The following is a 20,953-nucleotide window of genomic DNA, read 5'->3' as shown; positions in this document are numbered from 1 at the left end:
GCAGGCCAGTCAAGTTCGTCCACACCGATCGCGACAAAACCATTTCTGTATGGACTTGGCTTTGTGCACGGGGGAGTTGTCATGCTGAAACAGGAAAGGGACTTCCCAAAAATGTTGCCACAAAGTTGGAAGCACACAATCGTCTAGAATGGCATTTTATGCTGTAGCGTTAAGATTTCCCTTCACTGGAACTAAGGGGCCGAGTCGGAACCATGAAAAACAGCCCAGACCATTATTCCTCCCCAATTAAAATTTACAGTTGGCACTATGCATTTGGGCAAGTAGGGTTCTCCTGGCATCTGTCAAACCCAGATTTGTCCGTCAGACTGCCAGATGGTGAAGCGTGATTCATCACTCCAGAGAACGAGTTTCCACTGTTCCAGAGTCCAATTCCTGTGCTTTACACCACTACAGCCAACGCTCGTCATTGTGCATGGTGATCTTAGGCTTTTGTGTGGCTGCTCGGCCATGGAAACCCATTCCATTAAGCTCCTGGTGTACAGTTGTTGTGCTGACTTTGCTTCCAGAGGCAGTTTGGAACTCAGCAGTGAGTGTTGCAACCGAGGACAGATGATTTTTACGTGCTACATGCTTCAGCACTTGGCGGTCCCAATCTGTGAGCTTGTATGGCCTACCACTTCATGGCTGAGCTGTTGTTGCTCCTCGAAATTACCACTTCACAATAACAGCACTTAGTTGACCGGGGCAGCTCAAGCAAGGCAGAAATTTGACGAACTGACTTTTTGGAATGGTGGCATCCTCTGAGGGTGCCACACTGAAAGTCACTGAGCTCTTCAGTATGGCACGTTCTACTGCCAATGTTTATGGAGATTGCATGGCTGTGTACTTGATTAATATATACCTGTCAGCAGTGGGTGTGGCTGAAACAGCCGAATCCACTCATTAGAAAGGGTGTCCGCATACTTTTGACCATGTAGTATATGTCGACGGTAATGAAACCGGCTCCAGGGGAAAGAACATCCATGAACATGTAGAATGCCCTCGAATCAGTTATGCTGTTAGTTTATGTTCGCAGTTGGACTCCCATCCGTTGTCTGGAGGGAAAGAGTACAGATGTGTTGTGTGAGTTTAGTTAGGTATTTTCCCTTCTCTCCAATTATCTTACATTATGTTCTCACATCTTTCAAACACAACCACATTACAGACAGCAATCAACCACTACGACTCTGTGAGACACACAAGACACGAGACATAATTTTGTTTACACGAGACGATTAAAAGAGCCATCGATTCGCCTATTGACCTGTCTGGGCGAGGTTTACATTCGCACCTCTCACTTTTCCTCCAAAAGCTTGCACTGCACACGCTGTTCCCATTCACACTCACTCCCTTCAGCTCTAATTACCGCTCCCCTTTTCCTTGTTTGTCTTCTCTTTATGGGATTGGCACGCGTCCGTCAACATGTGCCGAGGCTGAGTCAGGGGCAAAGAATATACCTCACCACACCTATTTATCCTCTTTACTTCCTCTGTATTTTCACTGGAATGATTATGTTGTTTGGTTATTGTTTGATGCGCTTTTATATCCATGCCTTTTCTTTGGTAAATGGTTTTCCATCTTGCCCGTTTTTGCCCATTCCTCCATTGCCTCAATTTAGTGTGTAAAAAGATAGACGATTTTACCCCACTAATCGCTCATACTACCAGCCAGCATGCACTCACGGTTCCGCTCGGCCATACATAATAAATAGATACACTGGTGCATGTTGAGGTTACGTAGTCTAATGGACATCACCAAACTATTGGAACGGTAACGCCTTTGTAAAAGGGCAAGAACCCTGCCAGGTTTGGCAGTCTCAATTGGCATCCGTAGTTGGTTAACAACCCATCCTTAGAAACAGTGAGTTTTCTGTTTGGAATGATTTTCAATTTTGTTTGACTGCGAGACAGGCAGACAGACTAAAAAATTACATTACTCCTCTGTGCAGATGGGTGCTCAGGATGAAACTTTACACAATTTGCCAAAGGCAGGGCCAAAGTTACTGTTAAACTGCAGGTTCACATTCCGATTAGTGTTCTATGGTGTTCAAAATATAAAATTAAATTGAAACAAAGTAAGTCATTGACTGACATACAGTCACGTGAAAAAGTAAGTACACCCCATGTGAAGTTTTGACTTTTTCAACATATTTCAACATACAGCTATTTGATCTTCATTTCAACAATATTGATAGATAAAGGTGATATAATATAACAAATATCATGAAACATTTACATTTTGTAGTCCATTGTATAATTTAAATAAACATAAATGCAAATTTTGCATGTGGAAAAAGTAAGTACACCCCAACATTTATCACTACTTCAAATACCTAAAATTAGAATCAGGTGCACCAGCTCAGGTGCAAATGATTAGAACATCATAAGAGTGGATCTTGGAGGAACCTGTCTTATTTAAACCTCAGACATTTAGTTTGGTTTGCTCTTTGTTGTTGAAGTGTGCAGCGTCACCATGCCTAGATCAAAAGAGCTCTCTGAGGCCTTCAGAAAGAAGGTTATAGATGCCGACGAGTCTGGGAAGGGATTTAAAAAGATCTAAAAACAATTTTAAATTAATTATTCGACTGTCCGGAAGATCATCTACAAGTGGAGAAGATTCCAAACAACTGCCAACTTGTTCAGGCCAGGCTGCCCCAGCAAGTTCAGCCTGAGAGCAGACAGCAAGATGCTGAAAGAAGTCTCTAAGAACCCCAGAATGTCATCACAGGACCTACAGGTAGCTCTTGCCACTGTTGATGTCAAAGTGCACGAGTCTACCATTAGAAAGAGGCTGCACAAATTTGATCTACATGGGAGGTGTGCCAGGAGGAAACCTTTGCTGTCCAGAAAGAACATCAGGGCAAGCCTAAAGTTTGCCAATGAACACCTAGGCAAAGACCAGCACTTCTGGAACAATGTGCTCTGGACAGATGAGTCAAATGTAGAGCTATTTGGCCACAGTACCAGAAGACATGTTTGGCGAAAACCAAAGACAACATTTGACCACAAGAACCTGATACCAACGTTCAAGCATGGTCGTGGAAATATTATGGTTTGGGGCAGCTTTGCTGCATCAGGGCCTGGGCAGCTCACCATCATAGAATCCACTATGAATTCTTCATTGTAGCAGAGGGTGCTTGAGGATAATGTGAGGCCATCTGTCGGAAAGTTGAAGCTCAACCGAAGGTGAACCTTGCAACATGACAATGACCTTAAACATACCAGTAAATCCACCAAGGAATGGCTGAAAAGAAAGAAATGGAGGGTTCTAGAATGGCCAAGTCAAAGCCCGGATCTAAATCCCATCGAGATGTTGTGGGGGGATTTGAAACGAGCTGTGCATGCAAGAAACCCCTCAAACATCGCACAGCTGAAAGAATTCTGCATGGAGGAGTGGGCAAAAATTTCTCCCAGTCGATGTCAGAGACTGGTAGATAGTTATAAGAAACGCCTACTTGAGGTTGTTTCTGCCAAAGGGGGCAATACCACCTATTAGAGCCAAGGGTGTACTTACTTTTTCCACATGCGAAATTTGCATTTATGTTTATTTAAATTATACAATGGACTACAAAATGTAAATGTTTCATGATATTTGTTACATTATATCACCTTTATCTATCAATATTGTTGAAATGAAGATCAAATAGCTGTATGTTGAAATACGTTGAAAAAGTCAAAACTTTACATGGGGTGTACTTACTTTTTCACGAGACTGTATGTGGACACAGACAGACAAACGCAGACAGACAAAGTGAACAGATTGCTCAACTCCACTTTTTGCTTCACGAGTGGAGGGGGATGGGTAGTTGGGTGGATGATGGACATACACAGGGAGGAATAATACAAAAACGAGTCACAATAGCCCAGAGTTACAGAATTGGAGAGTATTAGTGTTTTTAGAGGAGGTTGTGGACATGTATGGGTGATTGCATGAATTAAGTGGTGGGTAGATAATTTGAGAATCACTTCTTGGGGAGCAAAAAGGGAAAGCAGCTGCACCATCCCAAAGTGGAGACCCATACTTCCTGAAAATTTGGATTGATGGCCTTATACACTGTAATGAACTCCGAGTGGCTCAATGGATTTAGCTCTCCAGAGTATGCCGAGGTGGCGGCCAGCTGGAGATGTGGTATGCCATTATGTACAGATATCTATCCAGGGAAGCGGAGTGGTCTTCGAAGTAGACGAAGTTGTGGTGTGTTCGGTGTGTTCTAAACACATAATAGACTAAACGAAGTTGTGGTGTGTTCGGTGATGTGGGGTTCGGGGTCTATGAATGCATGGAAAGTATCAGCCTTCCTGTAATTAGGATGACTTGGCCATGACGCGACCATCAAATGAGCACAGAAGCCACTCGAGACAAAAGTAGATCAAAATGCAGAAGGCGGTGGCCAAAAATATACACAATCAGCAGGAGGTCTTAATTTGAAACCGACTGCTCGGCCTGGAATTCTGTTCATGAAAGGCATTGCGTAGCATGCAGCCAAAAACTCTTCCTGGGCGGAGTTTCACGAGAGACACGAGGAACCGTTCTACAATCATCATGCATCCCTAGGGAATTTATGAGAGTCATGTATGGCTTTTCATCTTACCCCGAAACAAGAGGGTCTAGAATGTTTCTGACAGCCTCTTGCTTGCTGATCAATAGATGCCTCGATCTGCTGCAGACTGTTCACCTGCTTTTCTGAAAACATCCATGGACAGAAATATGCCCTTCAGTGGTTCACTTCAAAGCACACGTTTCTCCTTTCTCCCCGCAATACACCATCATTATAATGTCAGTCCCCGTGGACACCATCCCGCGCTTGCTCAATCACCCCCACTAGACCTTATCCTTCCAGCTTTTCCATTCTTATTATTTCACTCCACCACGGTTTTCACACACACAAAAAAAAATTACTCAGATACAGGAGGGCAAACGTAATTGACCAGAAAATGAAAAATTAATTCCTTAGTGAAACTAGAGGAATAGTTTTTAGACTTTTGCAAGGCAACACCATCGAGTACCAATGCGAGAACACAAAGCTTTGCCTTGCGCGCAAAACAAACCTTGCTAATTCGGGATGCATGCAATACCATCATGCCAGCGAGAGTGATGGGCCAGACTTCACTTTGCTTGCTATTTCTGCACAGTAGCTCAGCAAGGCTTGAACACGACAGTGCAAGTGGCAAAGCTCGGCACCAGATCACGTGTCGTCCGCTTGCGGGCACAAGGTTAACGGGAGCTAGGATCAAAACCGCGGTCACGCTGCACTGCTAACGGAAAAGGAGGGTGGTTGGTGCAGACCAGGTTAGTCAGTGCTGTAAGAACAAAACAAGAAAAAGAGCAATCAGAGATTGCAAACCCTCGCCAGGATGTATTTTCAGTGGTTTTAAGGCTTTTGTGTTAAAACAAATATGGCGGCCGAACCACTTGACCGATGACGTCATCATTATTATTTTTTCGAAACTAATTTATTCCTAGATTATGCTCAAGAAATTTCATCTGCATCGGATGAATTTTGTACTTGTCGAATGACATCATAATGGAGGCACCTATGACATCATCATTAACATTTTATTTCCCCATGGAGAGTTCTTTACAATGAGCCATGTCTCAATTTTTTTTCTATTCAGCGCTTTCGGAGATATAGAGGTGCAAAGTTTTTCGGTTTTTCAAAGATGGCGGCCGAACCACGTGACCCATGATGCCATAATTATCATAAAAAACTTATACAGGTGGAATTGCACCTATGGTGAAAATTTCCTGTCAATCGGATCAACGGTTGCAGAGAAAAATCATATTTATTCTGTGCGGACAAACAAACAGATGAAAAATCGGTCAGAGACCAAGGACTTGCCAGAATGTACTTTTTTATCTTATGTACTTATTCTTACTTATTCTTATTCTTCCCATGTGAATGTACTTATTCTTCCCCTGTGAATGTACTTATTCTTCCCCTGTGAGGTATCACAAGCAGTATTTCAACAATATCAGACAAAAATCATTAAATTTATTGACAGTTCAGCTCGCCTGCGCCATTTCGATATATTTTTGCCGCTAGAGGGCACGGTGACTAGGCAAACCCCACAGCGAGTTTCTAATTATAATATGTTTTTATTAATTGCTGTTGTAATCAATCAAGGTAAGTATTCAAATCAAGGCACAGTCTATTCCAGGGCAAGGCAAATATGTGTACAAAGTATGGCGATGCCATGTGCAACGATGTAGACGTAGTACTGCGCACAAACAGACAGACAAACAGACAGACAGACAAACCAACCAACATACTTTCCGGAATCTATTCCGACAAGTAACAAACAAACAGACAAACAGATGAAAAATCGGTCAGAGACCGAGGACTTGCCGGAATGTACTTTTTTTTAAATCGGCCATTTTGGATCAATTTTTTCGATTTTTCCAAGATGGCAGGCGAACCACGTGACCAATGGCGTCATCATTATTTGTTTTCTAAACCAATTTATTCCTAGATTATGCTCAAGAAATTTCATCTTGATCGGATGAAGTTTTGTACTTGTCGAATTATGACGTCATAATGGAGGCACCTATGACATCATCATTAAGATATTTTATTTCCCATGGAGAGTTCTTTACAATGAGCCATGTTTGAATTTTTTCTATTCAGCACTTTTGGAGATATAGAGGTGCAAATGTTTTGGTTTTTCCAAGATGGCGGCCGAACCACGTGACCGATGACGTCATCATATTTTTTTTCCCCACCAGTTTATGTCGACATGGTGGTCAAGAAATTGCATCTTGATTGGATGAAGTTTTGTACTTGTCGAATTATCGAATTATGACGTCATAGTGGAGGCCTTGGGCCTAGAGTTAAAAATTGGGCACAGTCTATTCCAGGGCAAGACACATATGTGTGTAAAGTTTGGCGATTCTATGTGCAACGATGTAGACGTAGTGCTGCGGACAAACAGACAGACAGACAGACAGACAAACCAACCAACCAACATACTTGCCGGAATCTTTTCCGTCAATTAACAAACAGACAAATGCAATACCCTCTCCTCTGGCGAGGGTAATAAATGGTAAGTGGGTGAAATACCATTTTAGAGGAGAAACATTAGGTGGGGAAAGAGGGGAATATAAAACCCACAGAAGCCCATAACCATATCAGCCTCATGTGAAATATTAGGTAGAAAGAGAAACTGCCCAAAATGGATTTAACAATGCAAGGGCACAAAGACAAACACAATGTTTTGGGATGACCTCAAATATTATTTGGAAATACTAAGCAGACGTTTCGATAAGGAATGCGACTTTAATAAATATCACTGTGTCCAAGTTTGTCACCAACATTCCTCCACTCAGCATCTACAAGTGTTCAACAAACCTTGCTTCATTAGATGGAGTAACAACAAACAGGAACACCTCCACCATCTTTGTCCAACGTAGAAATTCAGATCAAAAAATAAATGATATAACTTAGTAATGCCCTTTAGAGCTGGAGTCAGTCGTTTCATTTCACTTTTCCTTTAAAACAACCAGCACGAGGTCCACCCTTGGGTAAAAGGAGGTGCAGGCTCAGCCAAACAAGGCACACACACACTTTTGGCAGAGCCTCCTGGAAAGTAATCCCCGATACGAGGCAATTACAAGGAGATAATTAAAACATGGGGGATTCTTTGGCATTGCTCTCACGGAAACCGTTTACACAGCCGTTTACCTGCAGCAATGCCTTCACCAAGGGACGTCGCCATGGCCGCTCAACCTTCCCAACAAGAGAAATACTGCAGGCCGATCACTTTTGGCACTCGATTACAGAGCCCACAGAATGAGCACGCATCTCAAGGGCATCAACAAACAATAGATTGGTACCGAGACCATCACATGGCGTTATCTCGATGGTTGCATCCCCCCGTGCTGTGCTGCCTTCGGATGTGTTGCCAACCGAAGACTTTTGTATCCAGTGCGATTTATTTGCCACGTCGGCAATCCGTCCTGTGCCCGTCGAACACACAATCTGGTGTTTGTAGGTGAATAGGTTCAGATTTTTTAAATACATTCTTGAAAGTATATTGCATACAAACAAATTTGTTTGACTAGCAACAGGACCCGCCCTATGGGCGGGGCTTCAATTGGGGAGGCCCAAATGAAAAGGTAAAATATCAGAAATTGAAGGCTTTTATTTTATTTTAAACGATTTATATAAACATCCGTTAAATCGTATCACATGCAAATCATCAAAATCTAAACAGTATTTGTAGAATTTCAACAAAAGCCACATCACTGTTCATATCGGTAAATATTATTCCATCGTGTTTGGAAAAACTGGAAAATTAAGGAAATTGGAAAAAAAATTGTAAAAAACAATATCGCCTATTTTACTCCAGGAGATCCCAGGGTTACCCACCCAAAATTTCGTTGTGATCGGTTCAGCAGTTTTTGCGGTACCTGGGAACACACGAACAGACAGACATTTGGTGAATTATAGTAAGATAGTGAAGCATGCGTAGTCTGACACGAGGTCTTCCACGAGCCTCGACTCTGTATTCAAAACATTATAATAAGTAAGTCTTCTGATAGGACACGAGAGCAAGTGCTGATGAAGCAAAGTTACAATGGGGGTTTGTCATTGCCTCATCAGAATTACGACTACTTCTACTACATTCTCATCCTGATCCACCGCCCCAATTATTCCCACCTTGTGGGGTTGGCCAAGGAACGTTTTTGGCCCTAGTCTTTCACGAACTGGCTGGCCAGGTTAGATATTCGACTGTCTGCCTGATGTACCATATTCTGTTACATAGCATTGGTTCCACGGAAGCAGTTTCTTGGCTAAGGGTTATACTGGGTACTTTGCCATCCCTCTCCTAGCAGTAGTTGGGGCAGAAATTTGGAATTTGGTCATTATGCCGGCAATAGCTCACCTACTATCTGCGAAGGACACCATGTGACCTTTAACGTTCACCAACTAATTCCGGCAAATGGGACTCCCAGTTTAACATCCATCCGAGGGATGGCACACACTGATGAATCACCCTCTGTCCATGGCTGCTGTGAAACACCAGGATGGCAGTTTATAGCTGGGCCAACATTGGAACCTCCAGGCTATCCATCTGAGAGGCAATTGTGTTTGTACCTCTAGTCTAGGCCATCCTGCCAGTCATGAGTTTCCAGCACAGGACCAACCATTTGTTTCCAATTTGGCCAAATTAACCACACAATGGACCAAAAAGTTTTTTTTACAGCACCGTGGAAACTAATACTGCATCCACAGATGGAACGTCACACTCCGACACAATGAATGACCTGGAGAGAATCAGGGAAGATGTTTTGGTGAAAAGGATTGAATGTTCATTGGAACAATTTGAAAGGTTTTGGATCCTGTTAAGTGTTTGTTTTGGTGAAAAGGTACCTCCTGCCATGTTAAAAGGTCACAAAAGCATGTGCTAAAAGGTCTGTTATGCCATGTTAAAAGGTCACAAAAGCATTTGCTAAAAGGTCTCTTATGCCATGTTAAAAGGTCACAAAAACATGTGCCAAAAGGTACCTCCTGCCATGTCAAAAGGTCACAAAAATGTGCTAAAAGGTCTGTTATGCCATGTTTAAAGGTCACAAAAGCATGTGCTAAAAGGTCTGTTATGCCATGTTAAAAGGTCACAAAAGCATGTGCTAAAAAGGTCTGTTATGCCATGTTAAAAGGTCACATAAGCATGTGCTAAAAGGTCTGTTATGCCATGTTAAAAGGTTACAAAAGCATGTGCCGAAAGGTCTGTTATGCCATGTTAAAAGGTCACAAAAGCATGTGCTAAAAGGTCTGTTATGCCATGTTAAAAGCTCACAAAAGCATGTGCTAAAAGGTCTGTTATGCCATGTTAAAAGCTCACAAAAGCATGTGCTAAAAGGTCTGTTATGCCATGTTAAAAGGTCACAAAAGCATGTGCTAAAAGGTCTGTTATGTCATGTTAAAAGGTCACAAAAGCATGTGCTGAAAGGTCTGGTATGCCATGTTAAAAGGTCACAAAAGCATGTGCTAAAAGGTCTGTTATGCCACGTTAAAAGGTCACACAAGCATGTGCTAAAAGGTCTGTTATGCCATGTTAAAAGGTCACAAAAACATGTGCTAAAAGGTACCTCCTGCCATGTCAAAGGGTCACAAAAACATGTGCTAAAAGGTACCTCCTGCCATGTCAAAAGTCACAAAACGTGCTAAAAGGTCTGTTATGCCATTTCAAAAGGTCACAAAAGCATGTGCTAAAAGGTCTGTTATGCCATGTTAAAAGGTCACAAAAACATGTGCTAAAAGGTACCTCCTGCCATGTCAAACGGTCACAAAAACATGTGCTAAAAGGTACCTCCTGCCATGTCAAAAGTCACAAAACGTGCTAAAAGGTCTGTTATGCCATTTCAAAAGGTCACAAAAACATGTGCTAAAAGGTCTGTTATGCCACGTTAAAGGGTCACAAAAACATGTGCTAAAAGGTCTGTTATGCCACGTTAAAAGGTCACAAAAACATGTGCTAAAAGGTCTGTTATGCCATGTTAAAAGGTCACAAAAGGCAAGTTTTACTTTACAGCAAACTCTCAAGATTCTCAACCATTGACACCAATAGCACCAAGCACGAGAACTAAAAAGAATGATGTAGCGCCTAGTCATCACTTTTCAGTGAAAACACCGATGGTGTTCTTAATCATAAACTTTCAATCATCTTGTGACTGAAACTGGTTAAAATTAGAGGTCATCTACATTTTGCATAAATAGAAACGTTGAGGCCCTCCTCCATACATCTTCTCTGCCTACACAACTTTTTATCCTCCACAATTACCTTTTGTTTAATTTTTCCACTCTCCCACTATCGTAATCTGTCGTTAACCTATTGGGATATCTGCTGGAGACCATTACAACAATATCCACAGGCAGACAATACATCAATGCGAGACTGAAATGACAAATTCCAACATTACAAGATGATCCGCAAACGCGTGGAAATGGCCGAAGTGATCTTCCTTCAAGAAGCGCAGAGCAATTAAAACATTTTCGATCACTCCAAAAATCGAATTCGAAATTATTTTTGGGGAAATAAACTTTCAATTCCATCAACAGGAAAAGCGGTTACATTCCGCGGAGGAAAATGAGTTTTCCCGAAATACGTGACGATAGCAAGATGATGCACAGAAAGTAGGAGCTCACATTAACTCGAGCCATGATCTTTCCAGCAATCTTGGCCCAGCGGTGTAGATCCTTGTAACGAGGGCCCTCAAGAGAGGGTACGATAAGGGGCTTTGTTCACAGTGAAGTGGGCTCCAGGCAGGACACCCCAGATTCCCTTTTCCGCACTCCCCAAACAGCGCCAGCCAAGCATAATGAGGCACAATCTGTTTAACGAGCTGTGCAAGGGCACAGATACATACACCAGCACTACCCCACGGAGATACACCATCATGGCATCAAAATGGCCACATTACCAAAAAGGCAATGTTGAATAATAAAACGAAGGATGAAGGCAACACCAAAGTTGCCTTTTCTTAAACCACCCTGCCAGGTAGGCACCATTGGTGAAACCTCAAAAGCCATCACACCTGTAAATCCATCATCATTTCAGATCAAGGTCCACAGACGCCCTGCAATAGCAGTTAGTGTGACTGTACACCTCACAAGCGGTGTGTGTGTGCGTGTCTGTCGGTGTGTGTGTCGTTGGCCGCATATTGAGATAACCAATGTCTCTCACTCACTCTCACACACACTCTCTCTCACACACACACACACTCTCACACACACTCTCTCACACACACTCTCTCTCACACACACACTCTCACACACACTCACTCTCACACACACTCTCTCTCACACACACACTCTCTCTCACACACACTCTCACACACTCACTCACTCACTCTCTCTCTCTCTCTCTCTCTCTCTCTCTCTCTCTCTCTCTCTCTCTCTCTCTCTCTCTCTCTCTCTCTCTCTCTCTCTCTCTCTCTCTCTCTCCATCTCGGACAAAGCACCGTGGTCCTTCCCGCTCCGGCAGTAACTGTCAGTTTTCCATTAAAGCTGTAATGAAGAGCTGAAGCTTGTTGCGAAAAAGTAGCATCTGCGAGGCAGCAAAAGAACCTTTTTCACTCTGCCTTAGCACGTGCTGCAGGTTAAGGGGCTCGGGTTATATCCGGAGAGGAATGAGAAAAAGGCAATGTGAGGAATAGGCCAGACAGGTTGCAAATGACAGACATGAAAGGTGACCGAGTTTTTCGAGCCGGTCCTGAGCTCTTGGCAATGGCCTTTACGGAGAGCGGAGACATTTTGCCAATACCATTCTGAAAGTGGGAACAAAAGATGGTGGTGCGTTTCAAACCAGGGGGTGAAGGGGGACGACCATGGCAGATCTTCCTTCGTACATGCATGCTAGCTTACAACTGAAAATCTGACTTGCTATGTGTACTCCGTCTGTTCACGATATCAAAAGTTCTTGAGAAGTAGGAAGTACGGCAAGACGTTTACTGCTTGGCGTGTGAAGACGCAGCTCGAGCGAATATAGTGAGACACCAGGGACATGTTTCATTCTCAGAATAAAGTGCAATCACAAAGATTATCATACTCTGGACTAGAAACTTCCAAAGGGATTATCATCACAACCTGCAAGGCATGACAAATGATATTGTAACCAAAGACCCTTGGATGACGACAACCCATCCTCGTATTCACGGAAGCATTAGCTGCAAAAGTTTTTTTTCTTTTATTTTTTAATCGAGAAAGCCAAATGTTAATATGAAGATGTGCCAACGACAAGATGTGCGCACTGGAACGGAATGGATCGGATGCCACCTGTCCCCCGTTTGTGTGGTTTTCCATGGCAGTGCCCTGTGAAGAACCTTTCATTTCACGTACAGCCGGGGCGTGACCGGAACCATAAAGTGTTTTTTTCTGGGGGAAATATATAAAAGGCTCTTATTTTGGAGACAGTAACCTCATATTCCTGAGACACATGGAGCCCCTGCTTTGCTGACATCAGAACAGTGTCAGCACGCACGGTGCCAGGGCCGCCTTACGTGCTCTTTTCTTGGGTACGGAATGGGGTGCTGCCCCTTTTAACTCGAATGTCTGGTGTGTTCTGCTCCACCAGCCGCCACGGTCTGACCTTCTGCCTGGACGTCTTCACGTGCTACAACAGCCGAATGCTAGCAAATGAGAATGTCCCTGAAAGTCCACGTTGCTGCTAAGCTCTTCACCTGGGCATCGGAGAGGTGGGTGTAATTCAAAGGACGAGGATTATTAGTCAGCGATACAAGTTGCATGATCACACCTCTTGAAGATATCTTCAAAGTTCCTAATTATCCAAGTCCTTCAATGCACACTCCCCCAGCCACCTCCTCCACATATACCCCCCAAAAAACAACAAACCATTTTCACTCATATAATCGCTGTGACATCACTATCCTAAAGACGTGATTTTAAATGTTCACGAATCACGGAATGTGGTGACATACTGAAGTTGTGCTTTAAGGAGGTTGGGAGACATCAACCTTTCAGACTATCAACAAAAATAATCCATCGCTAATCCACAATGTTTTCGAATTTAATAAAGAAGATTCTCTTTGTTAAAAGGCATGACAAGTATATTAAAAAAAACACTTTCAAACCTGAAATCTTCCATTAATTGTAACTAATCTACGAAAGGGTGAAAGTTGAAGTTGTGCGATCTCCAATTTTTAAAATGGCGTCTAGTGACGTAGTGTGTTTGGAGCCCCGGTACAGAAGGGGCCTGATGTGACATCCGTTCTCACCGACCCCTGGCGCACACGGGGCCTGGCGACCCCTTTCCCGGCGACCCCTGGCGAACATGGAGCCAGTCGACCCTGTGCACAGAATAAAAGTTGTGGTCCCTGTGACTGCTGCAACATTGTCAAATGCTCTCTCTGACATTTATACACCAAATGCAGTTTTGCCTCACCCTTCCAAGCACATGAAACGGTGACGGAATCCATCTTTAAAGGTAAACTTAACTACAGCAGGTTTTATATTAAATTAGAACGGCTCAGTAGAGAGCATACCTCCCTCCCCCAGGCTGAACAGTTCGCGTTTTGTAACCCACTGATAGACCGGATCTGGATTCGGACCTGAACCAAAATCGAATCGGCTTGTCTTTGTCAACTAACCAACTCATCCACCAATTTTCGTCATAACTCGTCCATAACTTTTTAAAAATATCATCTTATATATCGCCTTAGGTCCAATCTCTCAATGATGAAGAATCACTTGAATTAAATAATTATCATATCCAAATCCACACTCAGATCTTCACCAAAATCGAATAGATTAGTCCTCGTCAGACACCCAACTGGTCCACCAAATTTCGTCCAAATCCGTCCACAACTTTTTGAGATATTCTGCTATGTATCGTTTTTGGCCCAATCTCCCAATGGTGAAGAATCACTTAAAAAATTAAATCATTCTCATATCCGAATCCATAATCAGATATTCACCAAAATCGAATCGATTAGTCCTCGTCAGACACCCAACTGGTCCACCAAGTTTCGTCCAAATCCGTCCACAACTTTTTGAGATAACCTGCTATGTATCGTTTTTGGCTCGATCTCCCAATGGTGAAGAATCACTTAAAAAATTCTACGAGCCGGATCTGAATCTGGATCCCCCCTCAGTACGACAACGGGCTCGAGATCCGCAACAATATATATATATATATTTTTGTATTATTTTTTATATATATATATATATTTTATATATATATTTTATATATATATCAATATATATCAATATATATATATTTCGGGTGACATAGTCACAATTTCGGTCTTCGAGGCCGGCCGATAGGCACAGTGTGACCGGAAGGGACGAGGTTCTCCTGACCACGTGACCCTCGACTTGGTGGGGTTTGTCCGCACAATGTGGGCGCTTTCAGGATGAACTTTAGCCGGGGAGCGTTTGGGCGCCCCGGTCTGATACTGCCGCCCACGCGCAGAACAACTTGTGAGTGCACGTGGGTCCCGGCGGTCCCACTGGCCTAGCGCTACCATGTTTAGACAGCGAACTCCGTCCCCGGGCACCGGCACCTACTCCCGGAAGTTTGAGAGATCAGCAGTGCCGGGCACGGTAGGACACCCGCGGAGCCCCGGCGGACCAGGGACGCGCGAGCCTACGCGTTAGCGTGCTACGGCGGCCCGGTCGCCAGGAAATGAACTGGTTCGACGCCCGCGCTAGAGAGGTCGCGGGCGACTGAGATGTATTAACAAATAATTAATTAATTTGAGATGTCCGATTTCTAGTGTTTGGAAATTTGGAAGAGCTTGACCCTAGCCTTTCCCTTGTGAGGGCAATGAGGAACTTAACACTTGACACTTAAGCTTAGTTTGAAGTACCCCCTGCCAGCGCTCACGGTGGGATGGCAGGGCAACCCAAAGGGACGAGGTTCTCCTGACCACGTGGCCCTCGATCTGGGAAGCGAGAGGCGTTCCATTAGTGGATGCGCCCCTCACGCCCGACTTTTGGGCGGCCCCGGCAGGCCGTTTGTTTTGACGTTCCATGACAGGCCCCGCACCCCCACCTCCGGGCCGACCGGGCGACCGGAATGAATCCCGGTGTCCCGATCCGAACCTTCAGAGCGGGCCGGCTGGGGAGTGCCTGGCACCCCGTACCTGCACTTTCCGTCCCTGCGGTCCCAAATACCGGAACCACCCGAATACCACTTTATTCGACAAAATGAGGTGCGGCCTACAGCCTTAGAAAACCAACCCTATATGAGTCAATACCTTCAACGACATAGGCGCGCATTCGTGCCGCGTGACGTGGTGATGTCATCGCGCTTTCACCTTAAAAGACTTATTTGATATAAGTTAATATTTTGATATAAGCCTTAGAAAACCAACCCTATAGAAGTCAATAACTCCAACGACACAGGCGCGCATTTGTGCTGCGTGACGTGGTGACGTCATCGCGCTTTCACCTTAAAAGATTTATTCGATATAAGTTAATATTTTGATATAAGCCTTAGAAAACCAACCCTATAGAAGTCAATACCTCCAACGACACAGGCGCGCATTCGTGCCGCGTGACGTGGTGACATCATCGCGCTTTCACCTGAAAAGACTTATTTGATATAAGTTAATATTTTGATATAAGCCTTAGAAAACCAACCCTATAGAAGTCAATACCTCCAACGACACAAGCGCGCATTCATGCCGCGTGACGTGGTGACGTCATCGCGCTTTCACCTTAAAAGATTTATTTGATATAAATTAATATTTTGATATAAGCCTTAGAAAACCAACCCTATTTTGTTAATTTTAAGTTAATAATAATAAATAAAATAAGTTAATATTTTGAATTCGTCGGTCAATTTTTGCCCCATCTTTGCAATAACCCAGTGCAATAATCGAAAACCGATTCAAAATGGCCCCTCGCTACGATTTTCCACGATCACATTTTATTTTCACGTACTTCAAATCGACGGATTTTTACCAAATAAAATACCCCACTCAATGCACTGATGTCGTTTTTGCGGCAGAAGTGAAAACAGATTCTAATTTGGAAATAAAACGAAGGCTTGCACGATGAAACAAAATCTCCTCGGAACCGAAATCCGTGCCGCGGATTTCGTGGTGACGCGGAACGTGGTGACGTCACTGCGTTTACAGGCTTAACCGGCAATTTTATATAAGTTAATATTTTGAATAACTCGGTCAATACGAGTCCGAATTTCGCCAAATAAAGGTTCCCGTTATCCACAGACACCCCTGTATCCTCCTAGAGGTGAAGTCAGGATGAATTTCGCAAAAAATAAGGTCCTTCGGCGACGAAAATTTAGCATGGGGTTTTCCTATGTAAATTTACCCTGAAGTAATTTTACCGAAAATCCTGGAGATTTCGCGGGGCCAGTTTTCTGTCGAGTGTTAAGACGTACTAGCGACTGCGAAATCCGGAATCAGAATTAAAATCCGAGCCTCCATTAGCTCTAAGGGCCCCCCAAAACAAATCGCATATATTCCTAATGAAAAAACTTTGAAGCTCCTAAATCCCGAATCCCAGACCATCCGATGTCAATCCATATATCCACACCTCGCTACGAACGTTATGCATCTAATGATAAGCATAAGAACCATCAAAAAATATTTTAAAACCACTTTATTGGACAAAATGAGGTGCGGCCTAGCATCTAGTCGAGACCAAGTCACCCAGGCCGACCACGCATCCCGACCCCAAATTCCTCATCGACGATAACTAAACAATATACAGACTTGGCATTTAATATGGAATATATTTTTTTTCTTGAGTTGGGTTTACTTTCTTAACTCAGTATATCAATCTGGTGAGTTTCTTTTACACGTTGGTGATTTATTTGTTAAAAGAACCATGTCACTGATTGTCTGTCGCAGCAAGAAGTCAACAACAGGATTATATCACAGGTGGCGTGGCAAAATGTACGGACAGGTGCATTTGACGATTGGCTTCACAGTCGGGTATACAAGGGTTGTTGCGTTCTGTATTAGTGGAAAACAACTGCTGCACGTCTCCAAAAGTTATTGCCGCCTCCTCTGGAGATGGTCCGTCAACTCGACAATGCTGTTTGTCATGGAGTGGTGGCTTTATGAAATTACGGCATGAAAGAGCGTGCTATTTCTCGGCAGTATGGCATCACTCAAGGTCAGGCGTCAAAGATCCTGAAACGAAATGCTCAGAGGGGTGTCCCTACTCCAATACCGAGGCCAGGACGTCCCCGTAGAACCACAAGGAGGGATGATCGCCAGCTGCACCAGTTAGTCCGCAATGGCCGTACCAAGTCAGCTAATCAGCTTAGGGCTGAGTGGCAGCAACTGACAAATGTGCCTGTATCCAGAAGGCTAGTCACCCAACGACTGGTCCAAGCAGGCTTTCGTGCCAGGCGTCCACTGAGAAAGCCACGCCTGACCAGACAACACAGCCAGCGCCGATTGCAGTGGGCCAGAGAGCACCGTCAATGGCAGCCAGGACACTGGAATCACATAATCTTCAGTGACGAGTCTAGATTTCTAGTCTATCGTCAAGATGGCCGCGTCCGAGTGCGCCGACAAGTGCATGAAGCCTACAACAAAGATTGTATAGTGCCAAGAGTCCAAACTGGAGGTGGTGGGGTGACCGTTTGCGCTGCTTTTCATGCAGGGGGAAAAATTGACCTGGTTGTTCTGAATGGAAACCTGAACCAGTTCAAATACAGGGCCATTCTGGAAGAAACATTGCTTCCATTTGCTCGTGCACCCTTTCCAGGAAACTTTGTCTTCCAAGATGACAATGCACGGCCTCATCGTGCTCGCATGATCCAACACTTTCTTGCTGACCGTGGTGTAGAGCATATGGAGTGGCCTGCCATGTCCCCGGATATGAATCCGATAGAGAACTTGTGGGCAGAATTAACGCGTCAAAATCGACCACTTGGACCAGCAGCCGACCTCTGTGCGTGAATTGCAGCAGGCTATTGTCACTGCATGGCAAGCGATTCCTGTCCAAACCTTGGCAAATCTCGTGAACAGCATGCCTCAACGTGTACGTGCTCTTGTGAATGCTCGTGGGGTTACACGAAGTACTGAACTGTAATTTTACTGTCGGTAATCCCAGTCGTAATTTAAATTTGTTTTTGTTAAAAAAAATTTGGCTAATGTGCAAAATAAAGAGATACTTCTGGAAAACGTACAGAAGTTTAACACAGTACTGTCGATGAATTGAGTTCGATATCAGTTTACATCACTTTCAAGGATCAATTATTTGTTTCGAAATGTCAAATGTGGTTTTTGTTTCTTTTAAAGGTCAGATTAACAAAATCTAGAATAATTTCGACATAATTCCAATGACTTTTGGTTCTAAGACATCTTGAAAAGTAAGTTCACCCCCCACAAAAAAAAATATTCCATATTAAATGCAAGTCTGTATTATATGACTCGCACCGTACACACCTCCTTCTAGTTCTTGTTCTTGTCTGGATATACTCACTCAGGCTCACCCAATCACGACTGAATCCTCTCAGCTCTCCCAAATAGCGTCTGCTCCGCCTCGTGTCCAGTCCAACTCCGAACTCTTCTTCTTCGAAAGACCTTCGACACTTCGTGGCGGGGGGCGTGATGACGTCACTGCGCTTCAGTCTTAGAAAACAAATTTTTATATAAGTTATATTTTCAATAACTCCTAGAGGCGAAGTCGGGATGAATTTCGCAATAAAAATAAAGTCCTTCGGCGACGGAAATTTAACATGGTGTTTTCCTATGTAACTTTACCCTGAGGTAATTTTACCAAAAATCCCCGAAATTTCACGGGTCCAGCCCTATTGAGTGCCTGCAGCCTCTCAAGTCCCTTCACAGAGTCGGGCTAGAGTCAAGCTCAAAAGGGTTTTCTTTCCCCACTGATTCCACCAAGCCTGTTCCCTTGGCTCTGGGTTCGCTGGATAGTAGATAGGGACAGTGGGAATCTCGTTAATCCCTTCATGCACGTCACTGTTTAGATGACGAAATGAACGAATTTCATTCATTTCGCTGCATGATTTTTCGGGTGACATAGTCACAATTTCGGTCTTCGAGGCCGGCTGATAGGCACAGTGTGACCGGAAGGGACGAGGTTCTCCTGACCACGTAGCCCTCGACTTGGTGGGGTTTGTCCGCACAATGTGGGCGCTTTCAGGATGAACTTTAGCCGGGGAGCGTTTGGGCGCCCCGGTCTGATACTGCCGCCCACAGCGCAGAACAACTTGTGAGTGCACGTGGGTCCCGGCGGTCCCACTGGCCTAGCGCTACCATGTTTAGACAGCGAACTCCGTCCCCGGGCACCCGGCACCTACTCCCGGAAGTTTGAGAGATCAGCAGTGCCGGGCACGGTAGGACACCCGCGGAGCCCCGGCGGACCAGGGACGCGCGAGCCTACGCGTTAGCATGCTACGGCGGAAGCGACGGGCTTCGGCCACGGCCGGGCCGATACTCGGCCTGGTCGCCCGGAAATGAACTGGTTCGACGCCCGCGCTAGAGAGGTCGCGGGCGACTGAGATGTATTAACAAATTAGTTAATTAATTTGAGACGTCCGATTTCTAGTGTTTGGAAATTTGGAAGAGCTTGACCCTAGCCTTTCCCTTGCGAGGGCAAGGAGGAACCTAACACTTGACACTTAAGCTTAGTTTGAAGTACCCCCTGCCAGCGCTCACGGTGGGACGGCAGGCAACCAGAAGGGACGAGGTTCTCCTGACCACGTAGCCCTCGATCTGGGAAGCGAGAGGCGTTCCATTAGTGGACGCGCCCCTCATGCCCGACTTTTGGGCGGCCCCGACAGGCCGTTTGTTTTGACGTTCCGTGACAGGCCCCGCACCCCCACCTCCGGGCCGACCGGGCGACCGGAATGAATCCCGGTGTCCCGATCCGAACCTTCAGAGCGGGCCGGCTGGGGAGTGCCTGGCACCCCGTACCTGCACTTTCCGTCCCTGCGGTCCCAAATAACCGGAACCACCGGAATACCACTTTATTCGACAAATGAGGTGCGGCCTACAGCCTTAGAAAACCAACCCTATATGAGTCAATACCTTCAACGACATAGGCGTGCATTCGTGCCGCGTGACGTGGTGACGTCATCGCGCTTTCACCTTAAAAGACTTATTTGATATAAGTTAATATTTTGATATAAGCCTTAGAAAACCAACCCTATAGAAGTCAATAACTCCAACGACACAGGCGCACATTCGTGCCGCGTGACGTGGTGACGTCATCGCGCTTTCACCTTAAAAGATTTATTTGATATAAGTTAATATTTTGATATAAGCCTTAGAAAACCAACCCTATAGAAGTCAATACCTCAAACGACACAGGCGCGCATTCGTGCCACGTGACGTGGTGACGTCATCGCGCTTTCACCTGAAAAGACTTATTTGATATAAGTTAATATTTTGATATAAGCCTTAGAAAACCAACCCTATAGAAGTCAATACCTCCAACGACACAAGCGCACATTCGTGCCGCGTGACGTGGTGACGTCATCGCGCT

The 20,953-nt window shown here is 44.5% G+C and overlaps 1 protein-coding gene across 1 annotated transcript in view; it reads right to left on the bottom strand.

Moving 5' to 3' along the window:
* LOC144892724 (uncharacterized) overlaps nucleotides 1–20,953 on the bottom strand; it is a 385,900-nt gene that overhangs the window by 364,472 nt on the left and 475 nt on the right. The window lies entirely within an intron of this gene.

The sequence above is a fragment of the Myxine glutinosa genome, chromosome 6 (genome assembly GCF_964187855.1).
Source record: "Myxine glutinosa chromosome 6, kmMyxGlut1.1, whole genome shotgun sequence".
NCBI lineage: Eukaryota > Metazoa > Chordata > Myxini > Myxiniformes > Myxinidae > Myxine > Myxine glutinosa.
Note: the sequence above shows the minus strand (reverse complement) of the source record. Positions and strands in the feature narration are given on the sequence as shown.